This window comes from Arachis hypogaea, chromosome 12 (assembly GCF_003086295.3).
Source record: "Arachis hypogaea cultivar Tifrunner chromosome 12, arahy.Tifrunner.gnm2.J5K5, whole genome shotgun sequence".
NCBI classification, from domain to species: Eukaryota; Viridiplantae; Streptophyta; class Magnoliopsida; order Fabales; family Fabaceae; genus Arachis; species Arachis hypogaea.
The window spans coordinates 34287412-34298086 of NC_092047.1; positions in this window are offsets into that span (position 1 = coordinate 34287412).

Genomic DNA, 10675 nt, shown 5'->3' on the forward strand with positions numbered 1-10675 from the left:
ATTTGGATTTGAATTATTGTTATTAGTTATCTTATTCTCCCTAAAAGATAAGATAAAGATTTAGTTTTTGAATTTAAATTTTAGGTAAATCTAGGATATAAATAAGTGAACATTGTTCACAATAAGGATCATCCAGGGTCTTTGGATCCTCAGAACCCTAGCCGTATCTCTTCACCTTTGTTTTTCATCTTTCTCCACGAGTCACTAATTCTTCTGTCAAATAGTTAGGAGCTCTGTTTATGTTTTCTATGGATTATTAATTTAAGTTTTATTCTATTTTGAAGTATTGCATTGATCTATTTTCAAGATTGGGTTTTCATTCTTCATTCTTTAAAGAGTTCATAGTATTGGAAAATATGCTATCTCTGTTTTGAATTCAGTTTATTACTTTGAAAAATTTAATATCGGAATTATAGCTTGAAAACTCTTTTTCATGACATTTTAATATTGACTGGGAATAGTGGTTTAAAAAGTGTCCGACATTGCTTTTCTTATAATTCTCAATAGCTTATGGCTAGCTTGAATATGTGATATATAATTCAACCTAGAACTACTCTTGAATTTTATTTGAAACCAAATCAGATTTGTGCTAAACCTCTTTTCTTAATTCATTTGACCAAGAAATTGGCAATTGATTAATTAAAGATAAACTAATGAGCCAAGGAATTAGGATTCAATTATTTATGATTTGTTGTAAAAAGGCCTTTGCATCAAAATAGGCAAACATAAGGATTGATCTTCCTGGGAACTAAACACCTCCAAAACCCTTGACACTCTCACTCACTATTTTCTCTCAGTTACTTTCACGTTCATCATTGCCCCTTAAGCATTCCATCATTCAAGAATTCTAAGTTCAAGCAAGACACAGTTTAGCCCCTCATCAATGCATGTTCAATCGATTTAATTAGCGGTTTAATCTGATATTTTCCTCATCAATCCTTTAATCCTCATGGGAACAATATCCACTCACCGTGGTATTACTTGAACGATCTAGTGCACTTGCCAGTATCCGTGAGCTTTAGTTTTTGCTCATTAAAGGCTCAGCCCGAAGGCTCTCTGATGAATGGATTTTTCATGGTTTAGAATTTCACAAATAAATTCTTGTTGCAAGTATAGTTTCTAAACCAACAAAGAATCCGCTCATGCAAAAAAATTGTTTGTCACAAGTAACAAACCCCAATAAAAATAAACCGAAGTATTCAAAACTCGGGTCGTCTCTTAAAGGAATTGCAGGGAAGTGTTCTTGCTATTGGTTATGGATTGTATATCTTTGGGGTTTTGGATAAGAGTCATGAAAGATAAATTGCAAAAGAAGTAAACTAACAACTAAGAAAGCTCTTGGCAAGGAATGAGAATTAGAAGTCCTATCCTCATTATCATCATCAATTGTGATGAGAATTGTCCATTACTCCCACTTAGTCAACCTCTAACTATGAAGGAAAGTCAAGTGGATAAATCAACTTGAGTCCACAAGTCCTAGTCAAATGCTAAGGAAAGACTAGAGTTAGTGGCATTCAAGTCAATTAGCAACTTCCAATTATCAATCAACAAAGGAGTTTGATAACTCAAGAGTCTCTAATTACTCAACCAAAGCCAAGAGGAGAAAAATCTACTCTAACATCCTTCCGAGCATTTTGTCAAACACTTGGAAGGCATAAAAGGAAAGCAAGATAAAATTGCAAGGAATTTAAATCTACAACTACTAAATGCAAGAGAATTAAAAGCAACAATTCAAATCAACAATAAAAGAACATGAAACATAAATTGCATTAAAGGAAAATAGAAGAAAGAAGAGTGCATCAACAACAAGGTAAACATTTATAAGAAGTAGAGCACAAAACTAGAGAGAGCAAAGATAGAGGAACAAGAAATTATAAAGGAAAAATAAATCAAAGCATGAATTAAACTTAGATCTAAGAAATCCTAATCTACATCTAACCTAATTCTAGAGAGAAGAAAAAGCTTCTCTCTCTAGAAACTAATTAAAGCATGATCAAAACTAAACTATGTGCTTTTCTCCCTTTTGACTCCTCTTGATTTCTAAATTTAATAGGCTCAGAATTGAGTTTGATTTGAGCCTAGGAAGCCCATAATTCACCCTCAGTGTTTTCACTTTAATGAAGTCACATGCGAGCATCGACACGTACGCGTGGGTCACGCGTACGCGTCGCTTGGCAATTTGCTATCCATGTGTACGCGTTGCCATGCGACTTCAATTTCACGCGCACACATCTGCTACGCGTGCGCATCGTTGAATGCATCCCAAATCCATGATTTCCATGATTTCTCCACCTTGCATGCTTTTCTCTTCATTCCTTTGATCCATTCCTAGCCTTTTCAACCTGAAATCACTAACAAACACATCAAGGCATCTAGTGGAATCAAAGGTGAATTAAAATTAGCTAATTTAAGACCTAAAAAGCATATTTTCATATTTAGGCACTAATTAGGGGAAATACATGAAACCATGCCATTTCATGGAATAAATGTGGGAAAAGGGTGATAAAATCCCCTAAATTCAGCATAGAATGCACCACGAAATAGTGATGCATCAAATCTCCCCACACTTAAACTAAGCATGTCCTAGACTACATGTGACTAGACCCTAATTCCTTAGACCTTTCTAGTCTCCTCTAAAATTCATCAACTGCCAATTCCTTGGTCAGTTGATTCCAATTAGAAGCTGCATGATCAAATTCCAGTTTATATGCCATAAAAATTCTAATTACCCAAAAATAAAAGAATTATATGTCACGTATTCCATTAAATCCAGACAATTAAAATTTAGGAGAATATGTTTTCAAGCTGTTGTTCAAGTAAATAGCTTTTCCAAGTTATACAAGAACTCAAATAGAAAGAGGGTCATACTTCTGTTCCACCCAAATTCATAAGATAAAGAGTGAAAACAATTATTAAATTATAAATCCATGCATAAATTAAAATAGAAAAATCAATAAAATTAATCGATAGAAATAGACAGAGCTCCTAACCATAACAATGGAGGATTAGTTGCTCATGGTTCAGAGTAGAAAATAAGGATTCTAATAAAATGTATTTTGGTAGTCTGGGATAGGAATAATGTTGAGGTGGTATCCTCCTATTTATATCTAATCCTAATTAATTTAAAATCTATCTTTAAAACTAAAATAATATCTTTTCCTATTTTTAAAATTTGAATTTAAATTATAATTAATTATAGCAATCAGCAAATCTTCAATTGATGGATGGGGACCACTTGGCTTCACTAGGATCCACGCCTAATTTGGGCTTGGCAGCATGAATTAGAGTTTAGTTGAGTGAAGCTGCGTCTAACTTGGGCTTTAGTGCACCTAACTTGGGCTTTAGTGCGCCTAACTTGAAGTGGGCAGGACCAATCTCGCGTATTGTTGTTGTGTCTTGCGCCTAACTTGAGAAATCTCAAGTTAGGCGCAGCCTTGGCAGCAAGTTCAGAAAAGAAGTATAGACTATTATATATTGTTGGAAAGCTCTGGAAGTTAGCTTTCCAACGCCACTGAAATCACATCCATTGGACCTCTATAGCTCGAGTTATTCAGGTTTGAGTGCAGAGAGGTCTAGGTTGATAGCATCATTCGCCTTCTTCTTTTTTTCTGCGGAAACTCCATCAAATCCAGCCAAATGCTACCTAAAATAAACAGAATTGAACAAAACTCAAAGTAGCATCCATAGTGGATAAAAGATAATTAATTCTTGATTAAACTCAATAATTTAAATGCAAATTCACTAGGAAAAGATAGGAAAGATGCTCACGCATCACAACACCAAACTTGAATTGTTGCTTGTCCTCAAGCAACCAAAACTAATATAAGCTTAGGATGTGAATTTGCATGAGAATGAGAGTTCGCTTAAGCTCATGTCTCTTCTTATAGTGGGGTTTACAACTGCAATCCTGAATAGTTTTGGCATCTCACTTTATCCTTTGAAGTTCAGAATGATTGGCATCTATAGGAACTCAGAATTCAGATAGTGTTATTGATTCTCCTAGTTCAGTATGTTGATTCTTGAACACAGCTACTTTATGAGTCTTGGCTATGACCCTAAGCATTTTGTTTTTCAGTATTACCACCGGATACATAAATGCCACAGACAGATAACTGGGTGAACCTTTTTCAGATTGTGACTCAGCTTTGCTAGAGTCCCCAGTTAGAGGTGCCCAGAGTTCTTAAGCACACTTTTTTTGCTTTGGATCACGACTTTAACCGCTCAGTGTCAAGCTTTTCACTTGACACCTTCACGCCACAAGCACATTGTTAGGGACAGCTTGATTTAGCCGCTTAGGCCATAATTTTATTCCTTTGGGCCCTCCTATCCATTAATTCTCAAAGCCTTGGATCCTTTTTACCCTTTGCCTTTTAGTTTAAAGGGTTATTGGCTTTTTCTGCTTGCTTTTGTTTCTTTTTTTCTTTCTTTTTTTTTTATTTTATATATTATTTATATATTTTTTTCGCAAGCTTCGTGTTTTTCACTGCTTTTTCTTGCTTCAAGAATCAATTTTATGATTTTTCAGATTATCAATAACATTTCTCTTTTTTCATCATTCTTTCAAGAGCCAACAATTTTAACATTCATAAACTTCACTATAAAAAATATGCACTGTTCAAGCATTCATTCAGAAAATGAAAAGTATTGCCACCACATCTAAGTAAATAAGACTACTCTTAAAATTAACTCAATTTCTCATGCAATACATCACTTTTGTATTTTTTATTTGAATTCAAGCTCAGTGAGTAATACGTGAGATATCTTTTAAAATTAAAGCTTTTAACAGAAAATTAAACTAGAACCTATGAATCTACTAATAAAGGATTATGCAATAAACAAAATAAAGTAGCAGGAAACCGGAACATAACATAAAAAAAGAGGGGAGGAATAAAAAATGAAAGGAACTCAACCACCTTAGTTATCCTAGCGGTCATTTTATTCTTCAGGTTGTGCTCCTCAGTGAAGATGATTCGCCTCCCTTTTGGTGCCATAAAAATAAACAGAAAACCCTTAAGCAAAGCGTCAACACCAAACTTAAAGGTTTGCTTGTTCTCAAGCAAAGAAGAACTGAAAATAAAAACAAATAGTAAGAGGAATCTCCGGTTCCTGTTCTAAAATAGCTGCATGATCAGAAAAATAATAAAAACTCAATAAAAATCAAATAAGTAAGAAAGCTACTACTACGAAGAATAACTAAGGATACGAATTATCGGGTTACCTCCCGACAAGCGCTTCTTTAACGTCACTAGCTTGACGGTCAGTTCCGCTAGTTCAGTAGATGAGTGGACCTCTAGCGATCAATCTCGCCTCCAAGATAGTGCTTCAACCTCTGGCCATTCACTGTAAATTTCCTGTCAGAATTCTCTTCTTGTATTTCCACATGACCATATGGTGAAGCTCTGGTAACCACAAATGGTCCTGACCACCTGGATTTCAGCTTCCTGGGAAAGAATTTGAGCCTTGAATTATATAGAAGCACTCTCTGTCCTGGCTCAAAGACTCTGATGGCAATCTTCTTGTCATGCAGTAGCTTGGTTCTCTCCTTATAGAGCTTGGCATTCTCATAAGCTGAATATCTAAATTCATCAAGCTTATTCAACTGAAGCATTCGCTTAATTCCTGCAGTTTCTGAATCAAGATTCAGGTACCTGATTGCCCAGTAAGCCTTGTGCTCCAGTTCAATAGGCAAGTGACAGGCTTTGTCATAGACCAACTGATATGGGGACATGCCAATTGGAGTCTTGTACGCTGTCCGGTATGCCCAGAGAGCATCATCAAGCTTCCTAAACCAGTCCTTTTTTGAAATACTGACGGTCTTCTCTAGAATCCTCTTAAGTTCACTGTTGGAAACTTCAACCTGTCCACTTGTCTGAGGGTGATAGGGGTTGCCACTTTATGACAGAGAGTCCAGCTGTCTGTTACAGAAGTGACTTCCTCCATCACTAATTAGTGTCCTTGGGACACCGAACCGGCTAAAGATATATCTCTGAAGAAAGCTCATTACCACCTTGGCATCATTGGTGGGTAGAGCCACAGCTTCCACCCACTTGGACACATAGTCAACCGCCACTAGAATATAGTTGTTTGAATGTGAAGGTGGGAAAGGTCCCATGAAATCAATACCCCACACATCAAACAACTCAACCTTAAGAATCCCCTGCTGTGGCATTTCATGGTTGGCAGGGAGGTTCGTGGCCTTTGCACATCTGTCACAGTGCTTTACAAATTCTCTTGAATCTCTGAAGAGAGTAGGCCAGTAGAACCCGCTCTGAAGGACCTTTGTAGCTGTCCTTTCACCACCAAAGTGGCCTCCATATTCAGAACCATGGCAGTGCCAAAGAATCTGCTGTGTTTCTTCATCTGGGACACATCTCCGGATGATACCATCTGAACATCTTTTAAAAAGGTATGGCTCCTCCCAAATGTATTACTTGGCATCAGTCAATAGCTTTTTCACTTGTTGCCTACTGTACTCCTTTGGAATAAAATTCATGGCCTTATAATTTTCAATGTCTGCAAACTATTGAGCCTGCTGAATAAGGAATAATTGCTCATCTGAAAATGTCTCAGTCACAGCTGTGGGTGGTTGTACTCCAGCTTCAGGCTCAATCCTGGAGAGATGGTCAGCTACTTGATTTTCTGACCCTTTCATGTCTTTTATCTCAATATCAAACTCCTGAAGGAGTAAAACCCATCTGATTAATCTTGGTTTAGAATCCTATTTGGTTAGAAGGTACTTTAAAGTAGCATGGTCAATATAAACAATAACCTTAGAACCAAGTAAATAGGACCTAAACTTATCAACAGCATACACAACATCTAATAATTCCTTTTCTGTAGTTGTGTAATTCTTTTGAGCATCATTTAACACATGACTAGCATAGTAAAGGACATGTACAAGCTTACCATGCCTCTGTCCTAAAATAGCTCCTATAGCAAAATCACTAGTATCACACATTAATTCAAAGGGTAAATCCCAGTTAGGAGGAGCTATAATGGGAGCAGAGGTAAGGTTTGCTTTCAGAGTTTCAAAAGCATGCAGACAGTCAGAGTCAAATACAAAAGGAACATCAACAACCAACAGGTTGCTCAATGGTTTAGCAATTTTAGAAAAATTCTTTATAAATCTTCTATATAATCCTGCATGACCCAAGAAACTCCTAACTTCCTTAACATTAGTTGGTGGTGGTAATTTTTCAATTACCTCCACCTTTGCTTCATCTACCTCAATCCCCTTACTTGAAATCCGGTGTCGAAGAACAATGCCTTCTGTAACCATAAAATGGCATTTTTCCCAATTTAAAACAAGGTTTAATTCTTGACACCGTTTTAAGACAAGAGATAAATGTTTAAGGCAGGATTCAAAAGAATTACCAAAAACAGAAAAGTTATCTATAAATATCTCAATAAACTTTTCAACCATATCAAAAAAAATTGAAAGCATACACCTCTGAAAAGTTGCTGGAGCATTACAAAGTCTAAATGGCATTCTCCTGTAAGAAAATACTCCAAAGGGGCATGTGAATGTTGTCTTCTCTTGATCTTGAGGGTCTACTATAATTTGATTATATCCAGAATATCCATCTAGAAAACAATAAAAAGCATGACCAGCTAACCTCTCAAGCATCTGATCAATGAAAGGGAGGGAAAAATGATCCTTCTTTGTAGTAGTGTTGAGCCTCTTGTAGTCTATGCACATTCTCCATCCTGTGACTGTTCTTGTAGGAATAAGCTCATTCTTCTCATTCTTGATCACTGTCATCCCTCCTTTCTTGGGAACTACCTGCACAGGACTTACCCAAGGGCTGTCATAAATAGGGTAATACCTGCTTCTCATAGTTTCATTACCTCTTTTTGGACCACCTCTTTCATAGTTGGATTGAGTCTCCTTTGTGGTTGCATAACTGGTTTAGCATCATCTTCAAGAAGGATCTTGTGCATACACTTGGTTGGACTAATCCCTACAAGTCACTAATGGTCCATCCAAGAGCTGTTTTATGGCTTCTGAGTACTGAAATAAGCGCCTCTTCTTCTTCAGGCTTCAGAGAAGATCTAATAATCACTGGATATGAATCATTTTCACCCAAGAACACATATTTCAAGGATGGAGGTAAAGGTTTGAGCTCAAGCTTGGGGACTTCCTCCTCCTTTATTGGCGTGCTCATCAGCTTCTTTTGGGGTGGTGAATCATCAACTTCAACTAACTCATACTCAGAAATAGGAGCCAGAACATCATCAAGTACCTCAGCTTCCAGTACTTCTTGTGTAACAACCCTGATTTTCGAGTATGCGATATCTTTTCTGAAGGCACGGATTTCTCCGGAAGATCAGTAAAGGGAACACCTCTGATATATCATCAAGCATCTCAATCCTCATTGTCATTATGTCATCCTTAAGCTGGAACCTCTTTTGGGGCAAGCTCGACAACGCAATCACGAGGAACCTAGTTTTTGAACCGTATCGGTTAGGAGTTTTGATTCTAGTTTTCATAAATAGTCTCTGTTTGATGAACCGGACTCGATTCATGAAAGAAGAGAGATAATAGTATAATATTATAATTATATAAGTATTAGAGGATCTTTGAATGATATTATAAGGTTACCTGGTCTGTTTTAGTTAAAAACAGGAAATCGGTTTAACCGGATTCACAGTTTACTGGTGCAGCTTAGCACCGGTACTTTCTGATGACTTTAGCAATGCTAAGGCCTCATTATACATGTTTCATTCTCATATTAAATATGTTACTAGTGTCTTTTATGCTAGTAGCTTAGAAAAAAATTTTTAGAGATGTTTTTACGTGTGTTCCGATACACCTAGTTTTAGTAGTTATACACCTGAGATATTTTAATATTATTTTAATCCACCTTCAAGCCAACCAATAAAAACTCAACCTACACCCCCAATACACTCCAAGGCTGTCTCATTTCTTCATTTTGGCCGAAAATAACAAGAGAGAAAAGAGAAAAACTTTCATGAACACTTAATCTTCAAAGCTTGATTTCTTCTGAACTAAAACTCAAATTAAAATTCCGATTTCACCAAAATGATCCTCTCTTCTTCCTCTACATAACCATATAACATATCAAGGCTGGAAATAAGGTGAGATGGCTGTCTCCCTCCCTCTTCAATTCGGTTTTCAAGGAAAACCATGCAAAACATGTGTTTTCTTGATGTTTTTCCTTAGGAATCATGCTTAACTTAACTTGAGGGCCAAGAAACGTGAATTTACAGCAAGTCTAAGATTAGAAATTACTTCCTAACATGCTGAGTGAGATTTGGTTAGTTGAGGGTTTTTGGATTTAAAGTTGTTCTTGATGTGATTTAGGAGGAAAAGGTGCTTAAGGACCACCGGAAAGTCTAACCAAATTAGGAGCAGCAAAACCAGGTAGGGTGTGACGAATTTAATCTTGATTGATTGTGTTTAAGATGTGTGATTATGATATGGTTTGGTTATGCTTGAAATTGATTGCTTATATGAGTTATTCTTGGTGAAAGTTTGTTGAATTTTTGATAAAATTTGATGATATTCAAGCTATGAATGTTGTTCTTGAGGGCAGCTGGAAAAACAAACCCTAGAGCTTAAATTGGGGTTCAATTTGTGTTAAAATCATGTGGAAAATATGGGGTTTTAGTTGCTGGGAATTTATTATGAATTTTGATAAAAATCGGTTGCTGAAAAGAGTGAAAAACGGGTAAAAATAGAGAAAGAATCTGAAGAATTTACGAAGAACACGAACACTTTGAGTGTGGTGAAGAACAATGAAGAACACCTTTTTGATTCATAAAAGGGCAAGGAAGTAATTAATTTGGTGTTTGGGGGGTTATTTTGTAATTTCTGAAAGTTAGGGTGGTTAAAGTAGAAATATTAAAAGTTACGGGTGGTAAAAAGTGAATTTTAAAGGATAAAAGTTAAAGTGGGGTAATTTTCGAAAATTTAATGATAAAATAATAAATAATAATAAAATATTAAATAATAATATTTAATTAAAAATATTATTTTAGTAAAAATAATAAAATAATGCAGAAAAGGCAGTTTTCTGTAAAAGCTTTAGAAAGACAACTTTAAGTGCAGAATCTCATAATTACCTTCATAAAATACTTAGGGAGTGGTAATAACATGATAGTGAGGCAAAGATAAAAGAAAGATAAAAAGTTGAAGAAAAGATAAAAGTCGAAGAAAAGTCTGTAAAGTTTTAATGATAGAAAAACAGACAGAGATTAGTGAACGAACTAGGGCAACATAGTTAGTTCTTGAGTTCCAACTAGGGTTAGGTATAATATGAAAAGTTAAACTATTTCAGTATAGACTTAATGAACCTATACTTGGAACAGACTAACTATTCATACCAAAATTTACATAAGCTTTAAATACATATGTTAAGCAGAGAAATCAAAGCAGAGTAAAGAAACACAGAGAACAGAGTAACCAGAGAAGAATAAAGGGATACAGGGAAAAGAGTAATCAGTGCAAAGTAAAAAGACAAAGAGAAAAGAGTAATGTGATAAAGAGAAATGGTTTGAGTTGAAATATTGTAAAAGTAAAAGCTGTAGAGTTTGTATAGCATGATTGAACAGTGAAAGAAAGGGGTACTGCAGAGAAAGAAAGAGGTACTGCATAAGAATGTGAAAGTGATGATGAATAATGAGAATGTTAATGAATGATGATAATGAGAAT